Genomic DNA, 20,908 nt, shown 5'->3' with positions numbered 1-20,908 from the left:
AAGGAGAGAACTGTATCATCAGTAACCTGAACAGATCACAAAAAGTTGCACTGGAACCAACACCGATAGCTAAAGAACAGAACAGCCTCACCACTTCCCGATACAATGTCAATGGTAAGTGAATAGCAGAGAGTGCAAGAACCATAGCACCAGCGATGGGAACAACAGAGGATTTCCACAGCAGGAAGGATTTCGGGAGAGCAGAAAAAACTAAATCCAATACTTCATTCATGCACATTTCAACCAGAAATAAAGAGTGGAAAGCAGCAAGCACAGGCTAGGACAATCTGCAGCTTCAGTTTAAGGAGCAGTGTCACCTGACTCACTGCACTAAGCATATGGCTACACTACGGCCCTGACAGCGCAGAGCTGTACCGCTGCAGCTGCGTCGTCGTAAGGCCTCCTGTGGAGCCAGCTCGCTCTGTACCGGTGCAGAGAGTGCTCCTGCTGGCATAATTAAACCACCCCAACCAGCGGCGGCAGCTGTGTCAGCAGGAGAGTGTCTCCCACGGACATAGAGCTGTCCACACCTGTGCTTCTGTCGGTGAAACTTACGTCAGTCGGGGGGCGTTTTGTCACACACCCTCCTCCCAACCGACAAAAGTGCCAGAGTAGACATAGCATAAGAGCTTGTCTATGTGACGAGTTACTGCAAAGCAAGCCAGCTTGTGAATTGCAGCACACCAGCTTCCCATGCGGTAACTGGCTGTGTGAACACCACTGCAAAGCAGTAAAAGTCTCACAATGCGGACACCACTACAGCTGCACTATAGCGCTGTGCTCACACGATGAGTTACTGTGCGGCCAGCTGGTGTGCTGCAGATTCACAGCCTGGCTTCCTGTGCAGTAACTCACTGCGTAGAAGTAGCATCACAACTAAAATTAACTAACAACAGCAATACAAGAACAGAACAAACTCACTAGCAATAGAGAAACTAGGTAACAGATAGTCAGCAGCATAACTAGCAAGAGTAGAGAGTCAAACTCTTGAAGTAAAAGCAACTCCTACCAGCACTGCTGCGGTCTAAGCAGCCAAGAGACACAATGCACCCAGCATTACTGTAATATAAACTACCATCAACAGCCTACCAGCTACCAGTAAAATTAACTTTCTGGCTGCTAATTCTGGCTGACTGAACTGTATGAAGCTCAGGATTTTTTTACTCCACCAATTTTACATTAAAAAAAAAAAACCCTGGAGAAAATATTGGGCTCTTGTGGCAAATGTCTGTTTTGGAAGCAAGCTGCTCTTGTATATCATATTGTTCTGGCACTGCACCACAATCTATCAAAGTCCAAGTCCCCAGAGGAACAGAAATCAAAACATCATGAATAAAGTGCAACTTCTAAACTCCAGTAGTCTGACAGTGTTAGTCAGCCTCCTAACATGCAGTGTTTTATTGATGCTTTCCTCTAATAAAGTCAATGCTGGCCCAGCTTCACTGCCTACAGCACATTTGCTCAATTAGAGGAGAACAAATAAGGCAACAAGCCAACATGGTCGAGGTAAACACTGTACACAAAGCTAGCAAGGGCTGCTGTGGCCAAAGCACAGGCAGCTGCAGCTTCTAGCTTTGCCTGGTTTTCCTTTCCCTCCACGTTCTCTCTCTTGTTCCCCCTTTCCATTTGGAGGGACCTTTATTGAAAAAATTTCTCCAGCTCTTTTATTGCCAAGTCCATTCCTGCAATGGCAAGTCCATCCACCATGTCTATGGTGATACAGTACAAACACCAGCAGGTACTTATGCACAGGGCAGTCCAAAGTACTGCGCACACGCACACAATACAAATCCTTCTGTTTTACAACCATCATCATTCACAAGTATCATCAGCTCCTTAATCTCCTCGAGTTGAAGGATGGGCCATCCTTCACCACTGCAGGTAGTCATCATGTGAGCTGGACCTCTAATGCAGACGTTTTTACACCATGTCATCTATCCTTACTCTGAGCAGGGACAGAGAAGAGACCTGAATTTTTTCGGCACTACAGCCTCCAGCATTACTATTCACAGTGGTGAATGGTGACTCCTGATTTTTCTGTGTGGACAAGGCCTCAGGTACCAAAGAGCAGCCCAGGGTCCCTACTGACCCTCTTGTATTATCTGGATCTTCTCACTAGCAAGGAGAAGAAGAGAGGGAAAGAGTATAAGGAGCCATGGGCAGAGCACTAAGCACATTCCCAAGGGTATTGCTGTTATGTAGTCTTGCCTGGTCTGGTTGTTCTGAACTCACTGCGATCTCTCTCAACATGCCCACTAACAACTCATGCTTTCAATGATCTGAGACTCCTCTATGAGCCTGAAGGGTGGTGGGGGCAGTGAGGTAGCTGCATTTTCCTGCTCCTCCTACAGTGTTTCCAAGCTCTTATTTAGCACTTTGAAAGGCGATTGAAACAGCACTAGCCCTGAAATTAACCAGCTAAGCAATACCAAGAAAATTCACACCCCTATACTATTTACAGTTCATGGGAAGAGAGGCTGCATAGCATAGTGCTGTGCTAGTACATGTTCTGCAAAAGAATTGGCCAAAAAAGGAAAGCCTAGGTGAGCCACAGAGTACAGGAAATAACATTGAGCAAATTAACATATTAATTCACCCACAATGCCCCTGGGGCAGAAGCCAGTGGCATTTCCATTTCACACATGGAGAAACAGAGTATGTATGTCTTGCCCAAGATGCAGAAGGAGTCAGTATCAGAATCAGGATGAGTTCTCAACTCCCAATTCTTTGTTGAGAACACAACGCCTCCCGTGAAGGGCCACACCCCAACTCTAAATTATTACTGCACTCCAATTGTTGGGAGAGGCCAGGTACCCAATCCCAAAGGGCTCAGTGAGTCTGTGCCATGTGCCTTTTTATCATTACAATTTGCTGTCAGTGTTTCGTTCTCTTGCCAATAAAGTTGCTTAGGTGGCCAAATGCAATAGGAAACTCTAGTGTAAGGGTTTGTCTGCATGGGAGCCCTCAGGAAAGTGTCTTTAGTGTTGCATTGTAGACATGGCCTAGGTTTCACTCTTGCTCCTCGGAAGACTGGAGTGAAGATTCAGACATGGCAAGCTCATTTCTACAGTCAGGCAAATCCAAACCTCCCACCACCCAGAGGAGAACTTCAATTCCCAGGGTTCTCATCTGCCATCCCAATTATCCAGGGAAGATGTACAGCACCATCAGTGATGCATGCCCTCCATCTCCCTGGCTAAGCAGCCCACTGATATCGGCAGCTGGGTGCTGCTGCTTAGAGCACCACCCTCAGGAATATTTCAGGGAAGGTATGATCCACGAACCTCTTAATGCCAATTGACAAGGGGGTACAGAGAAGTACAGGTATATCCTAACTCTAGTTCACCAAAGAAGGTCATGTGAGATCTCAAATGAAAGCTGGTCTCACAGTGGCTATTAACATCATTATGAAATGGATGTACTGATGCTATGTAAGGAGTTATGTTGGAAATGTGTCCTTAGAGTCTGTATCAAGGTGTTAGTCACCAGCAGAGGTGACTAACAGGTTTTCTGTCAGACAAGAGAGGTTTATTCACCTCTCTCTGTGTCAGGATGTACATTAAGCATTATAAACGAACACAATGATACTCCTTTACATACAGTCAATTGTTAACGAAGGAATGTGAAATCAACAGGGAAACAGCACACAGGAAAAACAAGCCACTGGTGGCTACCCTGTCTGTGAGCAAGGACAATGAGCTTTGGGGGTATAGCTGGATGGCAAAGATGACACCCCTCACGCTGCACCTAGAAGTAAACAGACAGCGTGTTTGCATTCATGGAAGGAGGATCTCAACCAGTCTTGGTTAAAAACACTGCAGAAGACTGGGTGAGATATTACTTCTTTAGACAGGGGGTTAACCTGTTAAGTTTAATCTCTAGAAAATTGTGTTGTTTTCGTTTGATATGTAACCATTTGTTTCCAACATCCTTACTCACTATCACTTGAATATCTGATAGTGAACATATTCTTGTTTTCATTATGAATAGATCTAAGTGCTGTGATATAGAGCAAAGTGCTGATCCTGAGCTGCCCAGGGAGACTGTGGAATCTCTGTCATTGGAAATTTTTAAGAGCAGGTTAGGCAAACACGGTTAGGGATGGGCTAGATAATACTTAGTCCTGCCTTGAGTGCAGGGGATAGAAGTCCTACGATTCTAAGCTGGGGTATGCTGTTCCTTTGGGAAAACCCTGTAACAGTGTCAGGGTCTAGATCTCACAGGGAAATGAACCAAAAGGGACTTTGGGACTAGGGTGGACCTACTGTCGAACTGCAAGGCAAAGGAAGGGCTAGCATAACCCAGAGGAGAATATTTGAATGGCTGACAGACTGGTGGGAAAAGAGAGCTGACACCCAGCTATGCAAAGCGAGACTCCTTCATGCTGGAGGCAGGGGATAACATGACTCTCAATCCTGGGTATCCCAAGAACAATCACAGAAGGTTCCTGTGAGAGAGATTAAAGTGAAGTAGCTCCAACAACCAGAAGAACTCCCTCTTTTGTCCATGTCCATTCCAATGTAGGTGTGTGTGCGCACCAGAGCACGGTTCCTGGAATTTTTTCCCTTAGTGGTATCCATCGGGTTGGCTCCAGCACCCTCTACTGCCGTGCTCTCATAGTGCCCCATCAACTCCGCACCCTTTCAGTTTCTTTTTACCAGCTGACTCTGATAAGGAGGGACAAAGGGAAGGCTTTGGAATGGACATGTGCAATTCATCTTGAAGGACAACAGTTACAGAAAGGTTACTAACTTTTTTCTTCTTCAAGTGTTGCATATGTCCATTCCCATGTAGGTGACTCACAAGCAGTTGCACAGCAAGTGGGCTCAGAGTTCAAGGACAAGCTGACTGCAAGATTGCGTGGCCAAAGTTGGCATCATCTCTGGCCTGTTGAGTAATGGCATAGTGCACTGAGAACGTGCACTGAGGCCCAGGTTTCTGCCCTGCAGATATCTTGAATAGGGGCTTGAGCTAGGAAAGCAGCCAAAGAGGCCTGAGATCTTGTGGAATGAGCACTTAGGTTAGCCAGAGGAGAGACTCCTGAGAGTTTGTAACATACCTGGATACATGACGAAAGCCAAGACTAAATCCTCTGGGCAGAGATGGGGAGCCCTTTCATTCTCTCAGCTATTGCTAGGAACAGCTGAGTCGATCTGCGGAATGGTTTGGCCCTTTGAAGATAAAATGCCAGGGTCTGTCTAACATCCAAGGAGAGCAGCCACAGTTCCTCCCTATTTGCATGCAGTTTAGGGTAGAATACAGGTAGAAAAATTGCTTGGCTGTAGTGAAATTGTGAGACCACTTTCAGGAGGAACTTTGGATGCGGGCGCAGCTGTACTTTATCTTTGAAGCACATTGTACATGGGATTTACGATGTGAGGGCTTGGATCTCCGAAACCCTCCTGGCTGAAGTGAAGGCCACTTTCCAGGAAGGGGCAACAGCAATCATGTCACTAGAGGCTCAAAGGGTAGGCCTATCAGCTTTGACGGGACGAGGTTCAGGCCTCAGGGAGGGATTGGTTCCTTTACCTGAGGATACACCCTCTCCAGGCCTTTGAGAAAACTGATTACCGCTTTGTGCCAAAAGATTGAACTGTTGTTGACCTTAGGATGGAAGGCTGAAATGGCCACCAAGTGGACCTCTGTTAATTGAAGAAAAGGCCAGACCTTGCTGCTTCAAGGTCAGAAGGTGCTACAAAATAATTTTCGATGAGGTCTGTGCAGGTGGGACATCATGCTGGGAAGACTAGGTGGAGAATTGTTTCCACTTTGCCAGGTAAGTTGCCTTAGTGGAGGGTTTTCTATTCCCTAATAGGATTCGATGGACCTGCTCTGAGCAAGCATGCTCTTCAGGTAGTTCCAGGCCATCAAATGAAGAGAGCTGTGGTTCAGGAGGAGCAGCTAACCATGGTCTCAGGAGATCAGGTCCAAGCATAGCTGTCATAACTATAAAGGGAAGGGCAATTGTGTACAATTCTATAAAATCCCTCCTGGCCAGAGGCACCAAAATCCTTTTACCTGTAAAGGGTTAAGAAGCTCAGGTAACCTGGCTGACACCTTACCCAAAGGACCAATAAGGGGACAAGATACTTTTAAATCTTGGGGGGGGGGGGGAGAAGAGGCTTTTGTTTGTGCTCTTTGTTTTGGTGTTCGCTCTTGGGACTAAGAGGGACCAGACATCAATCCATGTTCTCCAAATCTTTCTGCACAAGCCTCTCATATTTCAAACTTGTAAGTAACAGCCAGGCAAGGTGTGTTAGTTTTATCTTTCTTTTCTCAACTTGTAAATGTTCCTTTTGCTAGAGGATTTACCTCTATTTGCTGTAACTTTGAACCTAAGGTTGGAGGGGCTTCCTCTGGGCTCTTTGAATCTGATTACCCTGTGAAGTTATTTTCCATCCTGATTTTACAGAGATGATTTTCACCTTTTTCTTTAATTAAAATTCTCCTTTTAAGAACCTGATTCATTTTTCATTGTTTTAAGATCCAAGGGTTTTGGATCTGTGTTCACCAGGACTAATTGGTGAGGGTATACTCTCAAGCCTACCCAAGAAAAGCGTGTAAGGACTTTGGGGGGAGGAACGAGTCTCAAATCTGCCCAGGAAATGGGGAGTTAGGGACTTGGGAAATATTTGGGGAAAGGCAGAGTTCCAAGTGGCTCTCCCCTAAGATTTGAAACACGCTTGGTGGCAGCTTACTGTTAACCTAAGCTGGTAAATAAGCTTAGGGCGTCTTTCATGCAGGTCCTCATATTTTTACCCTAAGGTTCAGAGTGGGGAGGGAACTTTGACGTGGTGGCAGAAGCTGGATTGGGGTCTCCACCAAAAGGTTTGACAGGGTGGTGAACCAGTGCTGTCTTGGCCACACTGGGGCTATGACGATGACCCATACTCGGTCCTGCTTGATCTTCGTCAGAACCTCATATATCAATGGAATGGAAGAAAAGGCACAATACAGGTGAGCTGTCCATACTAACAGGAAGGGGTCCGTAAGAGACTCCAGGCTGTGGCCCCACAGGGAGTAAAGCTGAGGGCATTTTCTGTTGTTGCAGGAAGCAAACAGGTCAGTCACCACTGGAAGATGTCCCGTTGAAGGGGCCACTCGTGTGGAGTAGAGAAGGACCTGCTAAGGCGATTTGCGAGTTGGTTCTATGTACTGGCAGGTAAGATGCTTCTAGATAAATTGTGTGCACGATGCAGAACTCCCATTGCTGGATTGCCTCCTGACATGGTGGGGAAAAACATGCTGTACCCTGCCTGTTGATGTAGTGCATGGCAGTTGTATTGGCCATGAGAACCGAAACCATCTTGTCCGTAATGTGGGGTAGGAATGCTTGGCAGGCTAGGCAGACCCCCCTGAGCTCCCTGATATTGATAAGAAGAAAGAGCTCTTTTGGGGACCACAGACCTTGAGTTCTGAGGTGCCCTAGGTGGGTTGCCCAACTCAGCACCGAGGCATTGGAGACCAGAGACACCAACGATTGAAGTCTTGAAAAAGGTACTCTTGCACAGACCTTGTGTTGGTTCAGCCACCAAGTCAGCGAATCGAGGCTCTGTGGTGGGATGGTGAGTACCATGTCCAGGTGTTGATGCAAAGGTGAATATACTGTGGCCAGTGAGGTCTGGAGATGTCTGAGACGTAGTCTTGTATGTTTCACCACATACGATACCATGTGGCCCAGTAGGCTCAAACATAACCAAACTGTGGTGATTGGATATGTCTGAAGGGAACTTATCAGGGTCAAGGTTGAGCAAAAAAGATTCTCCAGAAATAAGGCCTTCACCCGTATGGAGTTGAGAACTGCCACTATGAACTCTTATCTTTTGTACAAGAGTAAGGGTAGACATCTGAATGCTTATTACTAAGGCCCAGAAGGTCAATCAGATCAGAGGGATGTCAGATTCCACCTGAGCTTTGGACAAGCCCTGGTGTTTTATTCCCATCACTTACTAATTCTAAAAGCCCTCTCCTCTTAAATGGTGTGGAACTCTTCCACAGCTCCCACCTGAAGGAGGGATTTGTATTTCTTGTTCCAATATTTGCTTGTGAGAAGGGTCCCTGAAGAGGGACAGGGAAGAGGATGGGAAGACAGAGGGTATAACCTAATTCTACTGTGCTTAGAATCCAATGGTCTGCGGTAATGTGGGTCTAGGCACTGAGAAAGCGGAAGAGTCAGATGGAAAACAAAGGGGTAACTGGATCCAGAACTGAGGGGACTGAGATATCATCCTTTAGCGTCTTGTTAAAACAAGTGCTTTGAGCTGCCTGAGTGTCTAGGGGCAGACTGCACTGGCCCTGAGAAGGGTCAGTGGAGAGAGTCTATGCCTGAACTCTTTGTCCTTCCTCCTCCGCTGGTCCTGCCTGGCAGACTGTGTGAAATAGTGTCCAGTCTGTTGAGGCCTGTAATGTTTTCCGGACACTGTCGGCACATACAGACCCAAAGATTTAAAAGTTGCCTTAAAGTCCTTAACTCCATAGAGTGTGGCATCTGTTTGTGCCGAAAAGAGCAAAGGCCCTTCTAATGGGAGATCCTGAAGGGTTTGCTGTATTTCCTGAGGAAAACCCAAGGACTAGAACCACAAGCTTCTGAGCATGGTAACAGCTATGGCCATCGATCTCACCACAGAATCAGCGGCATCCAAGGCTGCCTGTAAGGAGTCCCAGGCAACTGTCTTCCTTTCTTCCACTAGCAAGGAAAACTCTTGTCTGGCCTCTTGAGGGATCAGGTCTTTAAATTTTTGCATCGCCTCCACATACTGAAATCATAGCAGCCTAGCAAAGCTTGCTGGTTTGCTATTTGGAATTGTAGTTCACCTGTCAAGTATGCTTTTCAGCCAAACAATCTGGCTTTTTAGGGTCCTTTGCATTTGGCATGGGGCCCGCTTGACCTTGATGGTCCCTCTCATTGGTGACCTGGAGGGGCTGTGAAAACAGACATTCATACCCCTTGGCTAATACAAAGTATTTGCGCTCTGTCCTTTTGGCCACAGGAGGGAGGGAAATGGGGGTCTTCCAGAGCACTGTAACCAGGTCCATGATCCCCTTGTTAATGGATAGAGCTACTCTTCAGGGACCCGCTGATGTCAAAATATACAGTAAACCATGTGTCATTTCTTTTACCATTTCAGTTTGGATATCCAAGTTCGAAGTCACCCACTTTAATAGGTCCTGGTGGGCTTCTGGTCATCTTGAAGTGGGGACATACTGCCTCATCTGACGAAGAGGAAAAAGATGCTAAGGCTGGTTAAGGGGCCTCTGCCCCTTCCTCTGTCTTAACCAAGACCTGTGGGACCTTCTCTTGAGGTTTGGCACTGGGCTCAGCACTGGAGTCTGGGTCGGGGATCTTGCAATGCGATACTGGAGGTGCCCTACTTTCCGAGGCCACAGAATATGAACTCCTCCAAACAGTGCCCTGGAACCCTCACAAGTTCCAAAAAGGCCATTGCATGGTCACTGCAATCCCCATGGTCCCAGAGGCCAAGCATTGAGGGGCACCATAACGCCTTACCCTGCTCTGGCCTCAGAATAGCACGGGGAGTAGTGTGGGCGGTCCTGATGGTGGGGAGAGTAGGATCCCACTTCGGATTCCGATGAGGAAGACAAGCTGCAGTGAGGAGATCAAGGCAGTGCTGATCCTCTCAGTGCCGGCGAATGGCACCATGGAGAAGTCTGAGCCAAGGCTCCCCTAGGGGGTTTTCCCCTAGAGGGTGGCCATGCAGCTGCACAAAAGCTGGGGAATGGCTTTCTGCCACTTATTGGTACCAGCAGTGCAGAGTCCTGAATCTCCGGGAACTCAGACTGGGAGAGTGAGCAGGTCTCTAGCAGCCGCAAATGCCTCTGGGGTTGACGGTACTGCAAACTGACCGGTACAGTGTCTGCTGGAGGATGACACTTCCCATGCCAGAGTTAGCAGAGCTTGCAGGGGTATCAAGGCTAGCGGAGATGGCTGCTGTGGTGCCGGAGAGGGACAGCAGCCCGACACAAGTCTCACTCTATCCAGATCCCCTTGCCTGCTTCTTTTCAGCATTGGGGAACAACTCTTCTCCTGCTGCTTATGGTGCTGCTTCTTAGGCACCAGGGAGGAGGACTGGTGTCATGACCCTCAACTGGTGGGAGGAGCACTCCACATGGAAGCTGAGGTGTTTGGTGCCAAGTCTGAGTGCGGCTCCAACACTGGTCTTAGGGCTGCCTCCATGAGAAGGACCTCCAACCTCACCTGTCGGTCTTTCTTGGTAAGGGGTTTGAGGTCCCTGCAGATCTGGCAATGATCTTTCTGATGAGCTTCCCCTCAGCACTTGAGACAGCTTGAGTGCAGGTCACTCAAGGAAACCGACTTGCCATAGGAAATGCAGGGCTTGAAGCCCTGTGACCGAGGCATGCCCCAGCACTGGAGAGCTGAGAAACCTCTCCAACCAAGTGCAAAGGCATCCAAAACTTATTAACTACTAAAACTACAATAACTATATATACAAGAAAGAGAAGAAAAAACACTGGGAAAAATTGCCTGAGCAATGAGGGAAGTTCCAACAACCATCATGATTGATAAGAAGGAACTGAAGGGATGTGGGGTTGACAGCGCCCTTTATATTGGCTCTGAGAGTGCTGGAGCCAACTCGACGGATACCACTAAGGGAAAAATTCCGGCAACTGTGCTCGGGGTATGCACACACCTACATTGGAATGAACATATGCACACACCTCGAAGGACTGTTTGCTCATAGGGAGACTATGAGACATAGGAATGAATGTCGTCCATCTCCCTGAGCTTGAATGGGTCATTAAAAAAAGATTGTCTGAGGCCCACTCCACAGGAACAGAGACAAGGGAAAATCCAATCACCAGGGCACTGACACCTAGCAACCGACACCCCAGAGGGAAATGGAGTTTCCCACCTCTGAGCAGGGAAGCTGGGCAACATCCTCCAGCTGAAGAACAAAGGACTGCAAAGGTGTAAGATGGTGGATAGGAGCTGGCCACGGGAAAGAGTCTGGGCTCTCCCCTGGGAAATGACCACAGAGGTCAGACCAAGTGAGTCAGAGCCTGAATGCGGAGTTCCCTACAATCTGGCTGGGCTCTGGGCTAACCAGAATGGACTTGGATGATGCTTTAACCTTTCTCTGCGCTAACCTAGGGACTTCCTATGCTCTGTGCCTGTTGACTAACAAACCTGGCTGTTTTGACAGCAGTGTTTAAGTGTCACGGCAAATCCTTGGTGAGGTGCATTAATCCCTGAAGAGTACATGTCTCCATCAGGATTCACTGAACGCAGCTCATGGTGTGAAGCAGGAGTGCTGGGGCTCCAGAGGTTCAGACTCAGGAGGCAGTGAGGCCACATGGCCTACCCTGAAGAAAGAGACCCCTCGGAGGTCTGGCCCACTGAAAGCGTTCCTCCTAGAGACTGTTCCAAAGCTGAGGGCATAGCACTGACCCTGTGGATCCGTGACAAACCCTCTTACCCCTGAGAAGTAGAACAATCCACATGTTGGGCAACCAGTGAGAGCTGAAGCCACTGGAATTACCCAGGAGTAACTAGGGGCAGGATTACATCCAGTACCAACCTGGCAAAACAGGGTGAGGTAAGGCAGGAAGAGGAAGGAAGGATTCTTGCATCTGTGTTCTCTATTCTATTCTGTTCAGGTTCTTATCCCACCCTCATCACTGTAGTGTCTGAGCATCTTCCAGTAGTGCACTAAGGCAGTGGTTCTCCACCTGTGCCTGCGGACCCCTGGGGGGCTGCAGCTATGTCTAAGACCTCCAAAGAGGTCCGCGCCTCCATTCAAAACTTTTTAGGGGCCCACACATGAAAAAAGGTTGAAAACCACTGCACCAAGCTCCGTGACTAACATCTGTCACTCTCTCCTTCTCCGCAGGGGCAGAACTCTGTGCCAGGGAAGGTGGCTTGGTCTGCATGATCAGCACGGATTTCAGTGAGCAGCAAGATGCTGCTCCCTGCCCAGCCACGAGACGAGAAGCCTGAGTTCCTGCCAGATGTTCATTCACATTAATGGCCCTTCAGTGGACAGTGAAATCGCTCAGTCCAGTCCATCTCCTCTTCGAGCAGCTCCACCCGGGCCGGCAGGTAACAGCAATAGAAATGGAGTCTCTTTATGGCTCCATACAGTCTAAGCAGCCTCAATCCCCTGGTGACCAGAACTCCAAGCATTAGTGCCAAGGCTGAGGGAAGGGCACAGGTACAACAAGCTGGTACAGTGCAGGGCCCATCTCTAGTACAGCAGCATGATTGGCTAATGGCCGAGAACTTGGAAACTCAACCAGTTAATTAGCTGTCTGAGACGCTAAAGACAGCAAAGAAAATGGGAAAGGTTCGTTTGTGCTGAGGTTTGCTGAATTTTAAAGTGAATCTGGGAAAATGAGAGAATTAATCCAGTAGCCAAAAAGTCCCCTGCCCAGCTCTGCCGATGCCTCAGTCCTGACCTCCTGCTATTTCAGCCCTGCAGCCAGCCATCCAGCTCTGCTGATGCCCGTCAGTCCTGACCTGCAGTGCTGCCTGCTAGTCTAGTCCCACACTCATACAGATATGCTGCAGCCTTGACAGAGAGGCACTACTAACTATGCTAAGTTGTGTCAAACTGCAGTGGTTTTGTGATGTAGACTATCTGCCAACTTCAAACTCCATTTAACTGTGACCTTTGGTGCCATGGGTGAAAATGGAGTGAAAATCCAACTACAGCAAACAGATGCCTCTTGGATTTTCTTCTAAGCCCCTACCCCTTTGCAGGGCCTTTCTTCGCTCTGACTACAGGCTACATTAAAACATTTCTCTTACATTTTAAAACAGCATCATATCCCACTGTCCACCTGCTCTCAGTGCTAGCTGTGAATCCACAGCCCCAATGGTGGGATTTTACCCTGCAATCCCACCTCCCCTTGTTTGTGCAGCAGAGAGATCACTGCTCCAGCAATACTCCTCTGCTTTCACCACCACAGTGAGGAGCAGGCGTTTGTGGGGAGCCCTGCTCCGGGCACTGCAGCTCCTCCAATCTCCCTGCACCGGTAGGGAGCTGCAGTCTTGCACAAGGCCTTGTATGCCTGGGATAAATCAGCTTGTGGCGCCCATGCTAAACCAACTGTTTAGTCAAATATTGCCAGAGAGTAACATTCCCCTGTGAACAAAGTGACTCCACTAAATTAAGCCTTGGCTCTTTGTCCCCTGCTCAGTTATTTCCCCCCAGCTGAGGGAGCGAGAGGAAAGGATGGTGCTGCTGCTGAAGTCCATTGCCCATTTAGAGAAAGAAAGAAAGAAGTGAAGCATCATGTGGCAGGTTGGAGGTTGCCAGGTGAGGCACAGAACAGTCGGGCCTCTTCCTTCATTGGGGTTTTCCTTCAGCACTGGGAACAGAGTGAGCGGTGTCCAGCCTCATAATGGCTGTGCCTTTGGGAGGCACCTCCTCTGCCGCCCAGCTTATAGGTCCAGCTGGAATCCTACTCTCTAACCATGGCTGGCAGTTTCCATGTTCCCTCGGACCTTGCCTCCCCAGCCCCCACCTCCAGGCACCAGGGGCTACTTGCTCTTGACAGGAGAGTCCCATGGAACACCTGTCCCCACTGGGCATCCGTGTCCAAACAGACTCTGTCTGCACTGTGTCACTACACAAGCAGCAAAAACGGGGCCAGTTCTCAAAGGCTTCTACCCTTGGTCTCCAATAGGATGTGTACATGGATAAAAAAACAAAACAAAACAAACAGCTGGCCTGTGTCAGCTGACTCAGGCTATTGGGGCTGAAAAATCACTGTGTAGACATTCAGACTTGGGCTGGAGCCCAAGCTCTGGGACCCTGCAAGGGTGGAGGATTCTAAAGCCTAAGGCTGAACGTCAACACAAGTGATTTCTAGCACCACAGCCCGAGCCTAGTGGCAGCTGATCCAGGCCAGCCACGGCCACGCTGCTGGTCTTTTATCCCTGTGTAGACATCTCCCAAGTGCAACTGTTGCAGTGTCTCTGGCCTCCTGCCTTGCCTGGGCTACAGTGACAGTGCATGGCTCAGTCTGCAGGCTAAACCAACAACATGCAGGGAGAGTTCCTTTGTTGCTGCCCTCTGAGGGGCACCAGATCAGCTGCCCTGTGAAATCCACACTCATCGGCACCCAGAGCCAGGGCTGGGCCTTCAAGGTAGCTATACCTGAGCAATTTAAAATCCAAGAGCCTTTCCTCCACCATGGCTATTATTAGCTAAGAGTCCCCAAAAGTTGGAAATGAGGAGTGAAGAAAATGGAGTCACACAGTGTGAGCGGATCTGTTTGCTATATTGAGGCCGGTGTAAAGACTTCCCTCTAGCAGACAGCTGTGCTGGACACCATTAGGGCTGGGATGAGGGGAGACCAGGGCAGTTAAGGTTTGGAGAATAGTTTAGGAGATAGAGTGGAGGGAGGGCTGCTTTGCACTCTCCCAGCATGTTACATTAATGCAATTATTTTACACAATTATAACACATAAGTCAAAGTCAGCATTTAATTGGTAATATTTGCTAATGACAGCAAATGGATTCTGGCAATGGCCCCTGCATAGGATTCACCCAAGTTAACTCTTTCATTGCATGCAACACCAAGCTAATGACATCTGGATGTGGCCATGCCCCCAGGCAGAGCAGGGCTCTCTCTGTAACCCCAGAAAAATTGCCCTCTCATGCCTGCCTCCCTGTGCAATGACCCCATTCTCTCCCACACGGTCTCTCTACCCCATTCTCAATCCCATTATTCCTTCAGTCTCCTTCCAGCTGCTCTTTCCCTGTGACTTACCCTCTCTGACATCTTTTCAATCCCCCTTTCTGCACCTGTAAGCTTTTTGCCTCCTGTAAAGCTCCCTTTCCCCTTCTGCCAAGCCATCCCCATTGCTGGGAATGGGCAGGGCAGCAGTACAGCAGAAGGATTTAATTGCATGTCAAAATTAAATCTCTTTTGATGAAGAACAATTCAGCTACAGCTCTGCTTAATCAAATTAACAAAGTCTTTTTTGATTTTCAATTATCTTCTTCACTGGAACACTTTATCCAGAGCTCCTGTGATGCAGCTGACAAGCCCTGACTAACAATTAAGGTGCTTCCCGCACTTCACCAAGGCATGCTGACCACCAGTCCCCTTCTTTTCTTGCTTCCCATTTATTTTCCTCTTGCTCATTAGAGCGCAAAATGACTGGAGCAGGGATGCAAAATGAAATAAATATGGAAGCCTCCCCACAGTGGCATCACCTCTGAGCTGCAGTCAGGGCTCTTGCATCTCCCTTCCAGGAGGTCAGTCTCTCCACAGCTCAGTTGGAAGGGCTCCTCTGCATGAGAGACTCCCTGCAGCATGTGCTCTGTATCAGCCACAAAACCGAGACAGAGACTAAAGCCCCTCTGGTGGGAGTTGCCCCCACCATTCCCATAAAGACCCTACCCCTAGTCCCCAGAATCTGCACTGGAGACAACTTCCAGGAGATTTGTGGGGCACAAACAGCCTGACAATCGCACTGCCACTAAAGCCACAAGTGTGGCCAGGAGAACAAAGGGAGTTAGCCAGAGAGAACAGCCTCTCTCTGTCAGCATGCCTCTGACAGACCCTCAGAGTCAGCCTCTCCCTTGACGGGGAGCAGAGAAACACCTCCCCAAAAAGAGAGACTGTCCCACAGCCAGCACATAGCACCTGCATCCTGCCATTTCCCCATGGCCTCTCTCTCTCTGCCCCCAACGCAGGCTACAGTGCTCAGCCCTCCCCAGGAGACTCTCAACCCCAGGGTCCTCACCCTCAATTTAACGCCCTCTTTGCCCTGTTCTCTATCCCCGCACAGATCTACAACACAGCCTTGTTGGCATACCTATGTCATTCAGTGGTATTAACTCCCTCCACCCCTGCTCACTGTGTTGGCGGAACCCCCACTTAAGAAGGAACAATCAGTTGCAAACATAGAAAATGAGAAATGACTGTCTAGGAAGGAGTACCGCGGAAAGGGATCTGGGGGTCAGAGTAGACAACAAGCTAAATATGAGTCAACAATGTAACACTGATGCAAAAAAAGCAAACATCATTCTGGGATGTATTAGCAGGAGTGTTGTAAGACAGACACTGGAAGTCATTCTTCCGCTCTGCTCTGTGCTGATACTCAACTGGAGTATCGTGTCCAGTTCTGGGAGCCACATTTCAGGAAAGATGTGGACAAATTGAGAAAGTCCAGGGAAGAGCAACAAAAATGATCAAAGGTCTAGAAAACATGAGCTACGAGGAAAGATTGAAAAAATTGGGTTTGTTTAGTATGGAAAAGAGAAGACTGAGAGGGGACATGATAACAGTTTTCAAGTACATAAAAGGTTGTTACAAAGCGGAGGGAGAAAAATTGTTCTTAAATTCTGAGGATAGGACAAGACACAATGGGCTTAAATCGCAGCAAGGGCGGTTTAGGTTGGACATTAGGAAAAACTTCCTAACTGTCAGGATGGTTAAGCACTGGAATAAATTGCCTAGGGAGGCTGTGGAATCTCCATCATTGGGAATTTTTAAGAGCAGGTTGGACAAACATCTCTCAGGTCTGGTCTAGATAATACTCAGTCCTGCCACGAGTGCAGGGGACTGGACTGGATGACCACTCGAGGTTCCTTACAGTCCTATGATTCTTCAGGGAGGTGGTGATACTGTGCTGACAAAAAACACTCCTTCTGTTGGCATAAGCTGTATCTACACTAGGAGGCTCTGCCAGCAGAGCTATACCAGCAAAGCATCTGTGGCACAGTCTCCTGGTGCAGCAAGCAATTCATGGAGAACAACTGGAAACGAGCAGGAGGTAGAAAGAAAGTAGGCTCCTCCAGGGGCCCTGTGGAAATAACCCAGTGGCTGCAGAGCCAGGGCCATCTTTACACTCTGGGAAACTGAGGTTGTTTGCCCCATTGGCTAACCGGCTCTTCCTCTAAGGAGTTTGGTTGTGAGTGTGAGACCAGGAAATCCATTCCTTTATTTGTTACATGATATTTCCTGTCCACACATTTATTGGTTGGGGGAACGGTGGCAGGAGTTTGCCACACTGTGTCTGCAGGTTCCAGCAAGGTGGCACTAACGGGCAATGTGTATGGGCTTCCTGTGGGAAGAGGGAAGTCTGTGGAATTAAAGACGTGTAGACTGCCCATGGATCCCATTGTGGCCATTGGATGAGAAATGGCCTGGGAGGGCACATCCAGGGGTTAGCGAGCCATGGTGGCAGCTCCCTGGTGCTCTCTTCCCTGGGTCTATAATGAGGTTCAGTGCCTATTGGGGAGGAGTGTCCTGACTGCTTCCTCTGCAGTGGCGTCCTCATTACTCGAGAAAGGTGGAGCAATGGGAGAAACAGGTTGGCCCGGTGCCATTGGTACAGCGAGCCAGCGGTGTCGAGTAGAAGAGATCCAGGAGTACATGATGCTTGCATGTCAGATGTCTGTATTGGGGGAATCGGTGTCAACATATGCTATGCAGTATCCGTCTGTGCCGTCTGCTTATGTGGAAGTGACGTTGGTGCGGATCTTTTGTGCGTACCCTTCTTAGGTGCCGCAGTCACCGGTTTGATGGTTCCATGGTTGATGCCAATGAACTCGGTGCCGTAGGGGGAGCCATCATGTGTGGTAGAGGTTGTGGTACTGAGTCCTTTGCAGGGGTAGTCGGTGCCGTGGAGTAGGAGGCCATTTTGGGCCTGCCGGCAGAGGTCCCAGAAATGCCTGGTGCATCAAAGGTGCTTACTTTGATAAGGTTGGCACTGCGGGCAGAGACTTCGCCAGAGACCGTTTTTTTTAAACGGTTCTCGGTTCAGTGAAGATGTGGCCCTTTTCCTCAGTTTTACAGAGGAGATGGCACTTAGTCTGTCAACAGAGGCTGTGCCTGGAAAGTCCCTTGTTGTGGTCTGTCTGAGGTAGGTGTTAGGGATTTTGCCATTAAAATGAGTTTGAATCAAAGGTCCCCATCTCTCCTTGCCCTAGCCTTCAGATTGTTGCATTGAGCGCACTTCTGTGATATGGGTAGCTCACCTGAACATTGGACACAAAGGGAGTGTTCATCAGAGACCGGTACTGTGTCTTTGCAAGAAGTGCACCTTTAAAACCTGGGGAGCCAGACATATCTGAGACGTTCCTGTCAAAAACTGCAGGACAGAAACCTTTTTTTTCCCCCAACTAAATTTAACTAACTAGCTACACTAAGAAAGTAATACATTTTGAATAAACAAGGGTAAACTAAGCGATCTAACAACTCTAATCCTATTTTAAGGTTCATAGTGACACCACTAATGGACTCCGTCTCAGGTTGAGACAATAGAGAAGGAATTGAAGGGATTGGGGCATGCGCGTGCTACATGAGGCACCAGTGGTGCTGCGAGACAGCTACTGTGCATGCATGCCCTGACCAGACACTGCTTCTGTAAATCTCCGATTGACAGCACCAGGACACACTGACACCTGAAGTGGAGCATCCACCGAGGCAGCACTCGAAAAAGAAAGGTCACTTAAGGAAGAGGACTGCCTTGTGTGAACATGTTAATGAAGAAACTGCTGCATCTATTACAGGGTGGCAGAGACACTGGAAAAGGATGGCATGGACCCTGTGTGATTAGCTGGTGAATGACTGCCCCCAGCCAGCAGGGCAATGCAGGCTTAGCTTTCTGAGCATGGCTAGATGCGTGTGATAGCACATATATGGGTATGTGTACACAGGGTGACCAGATAGCAAGTGTAAAAAATCGGGACGGGGTGGGGGGTAATAGGTGTCTATATAAGAAAAAGACCCCAAAATTGGGACTGTCTCTATAAAATCGGGACAATTTGGTCACCCTACGTGTACACAGATGTATGGGTGAGAGTGAGTGAATGTGCAGCATGCACACCAGAGAAGGGGTGTGGAGAATTTAATTCTGAGACACGGAGGGGTGAAAGACAATATTTACATCAGCACTAAGACTACCATAACTAGCCCAAGTCAGGAAAAGTGGCCCTTTGCCAGGACTGCACCACAGAGGCATAGGCACCAGCACCTCATTGGTCATCTGATTCCTTGCTACCAGCAATCAAAAACTACCAACCAGCAACTAACTAGGGTTCTTTGAACTCATTGTGCATGTGCTCCTTCCCACCTTCATCCCACCCCAGAACTTCTTGGCCTTGCAAGAAATGCTAAGTAACAGGGCTCTCTCAGTGCCTGAGCTCCCTTCTGGCAAATGACTCTGTGCACAGTGTCTGTCTGGATAATGTGTCTGGAGAAGCCTCTCCCCACTCACTAATGAGCAATAGACCACTTCAGCAAACTTTCACCCACATGCATAGCCCTTGCACACCTCAGGAGTTGCATTCACTCACTCCAACAGGGCTGTTCACATGGACAGGTTTGTTCACATGGACAGATTTGCTAAGGTGAGCCCTAGGGAAGCAGCTCAGGTATCTGCAGCTGGAGGAAACATTAAGCCAAATGGCACAACAAAATGTATTAAAAGTAACTCATTTAATTAAAAGAACAATGTTCCAACTGCTAACTGCGTAGGTGAGCAAATCCACCCAGGTAGAGCCGAGCCAGCAGCACTAAGATGTGTAGAGAGACAGTGCTGTCTAGTGGGTAGGATCTAGACTGGGAGTCAGAAGACCTGGATTCTCCTCTTGGCTCCACCACTGAGGGTAAGTTACCTCCCCTCCCTGGATCTCTGTTTCCCCTCCCACCTTTTGTCAGGCCTGTCTGTTGAGATTCCAGGCTCACTGGTGCAGGGGCTGGGGTTTGATTTGTATCTTGTACCCACTGTCTGCACTTAAACAACAACCCAAGTTCTCAACAATCACAGATGACAAGGATGCGCTATAGTCACTCTCTCTCTCTCTGTTGGGAATGGGAATGGAGGAGTCAGTTTTATGTTTGTTCCTCCTTGGTTTCCAGCCAATTTCATTTGCTGGTTCCCAGGCTCTAGCTCCATATGGCTGGGTCACAAACACTGCAGGGGAAGCTTTTGTTTGCTTGTTTTTTGTTATGCTGGTTCCATTGGAAATTGGGTACAATTTCTACTGCTCTTTGGTACAGCACAAGTTAATTTTTCCAAACCTGGAGTGGCCTGTGGCCCCAGCATCCCTGTCAGCCCAATCCCTCCTCCCCCAGATGCCCTATATGCTACATTAAAGGGATGAGCAGGGCTCCCAGAGAGTTCTCCTGTATACTCCTGCTGATCCCACAGGGGGATTTACTGCTGCACTCCAGCACATGGGCTGGGGTGGGAAGGAGAGTGAGCGTAACCATTTATTTAAACAGCTCTGGCTCTCTCCATGGTGCTGCGGCACACCCTAGCGGCTAAAGGGTCTTGTCCTCAGTACTCAGAGCAGCAAGCCACTGCAGTGAAGTGGACAGGGTCTGCTAGACTTGGCCAACCCCCCGTGGACTGTGCTCAGGGCAGAGTGGTCCTTCCCAAGAGCTTTCCCTTGGCCTTTCAGCCAGATGGCCTCTACAAGGCACAGAGCAGCAGGGCTCAGAGCTGTGCTAACCATGACTACTAGGACTTCCTACATTCTGGAGGAAGGATGGAAGAGGTGCACTTTGCTTACAAAAAATGAATTATTGCAAGCACACGGAAGGTGTCTATCACCACTGCCTCGAGGCTGCACTACACAAGGTAAGGTTCAACAGCAAACACAGCCCAGAAGAGAATGTAAAGCCCACAACCCACACAGCCAGAGACAACGCGTAACTGTTGATGGGGGGTGTGGGGGAGCAACGGCACAATTTTAAGGTTCTGGTGGTATGTAGTGTGGTTCAGGGCAGGACATAAAAATGATGGCAGAAATCTGTGGGGTGCATGACCCCCATGTCCGTCCCCCCCCCACACACCCACACCCACAGCCTCTGCATGCAGCACTGAGCTGGCTAAGCTGAGAAGGAGGAAACTCAGCCATTGCATGCTACACACAGTCTGAGAGAGGCCTAGACAAAGACA

The 20,908-nt window shown here is 48.7% G+C and overlaps 1 protein-coding gene across 12 annotated transcripts in view; it reads right to left on the bottom strand.

The window, feature by feature from the left end:
• The window catches only part of RBFOX3 (RNA binding fox-1 homolog 3), a 433,745-nt gene that overhangs the window by 241,110 nt on the left and 171,727 nt on the right, over nt 1–20,908 (bottom strand). The window lies entirely within an intron of this gene.

The sequence above is a fragment of the Gopherus flavomarginatus genome, chromosome 12 (genome assembly GCF_025201925.1).
Source record: "Gopherus flavomarginatus isolate rGopFla2 chromosome 12, rGopFla2.mat.asm, whole genome shotgun sequence".
Classification (NCBI taxonomy): Eukaryota; Metazoa; Chordata; order Testudines; family Testudinidae; genus Gopherus; species Gopherus flavomarginatus.
This window is presented reverse-complemented; position numbering and strand designations above follow the sequence as displayed.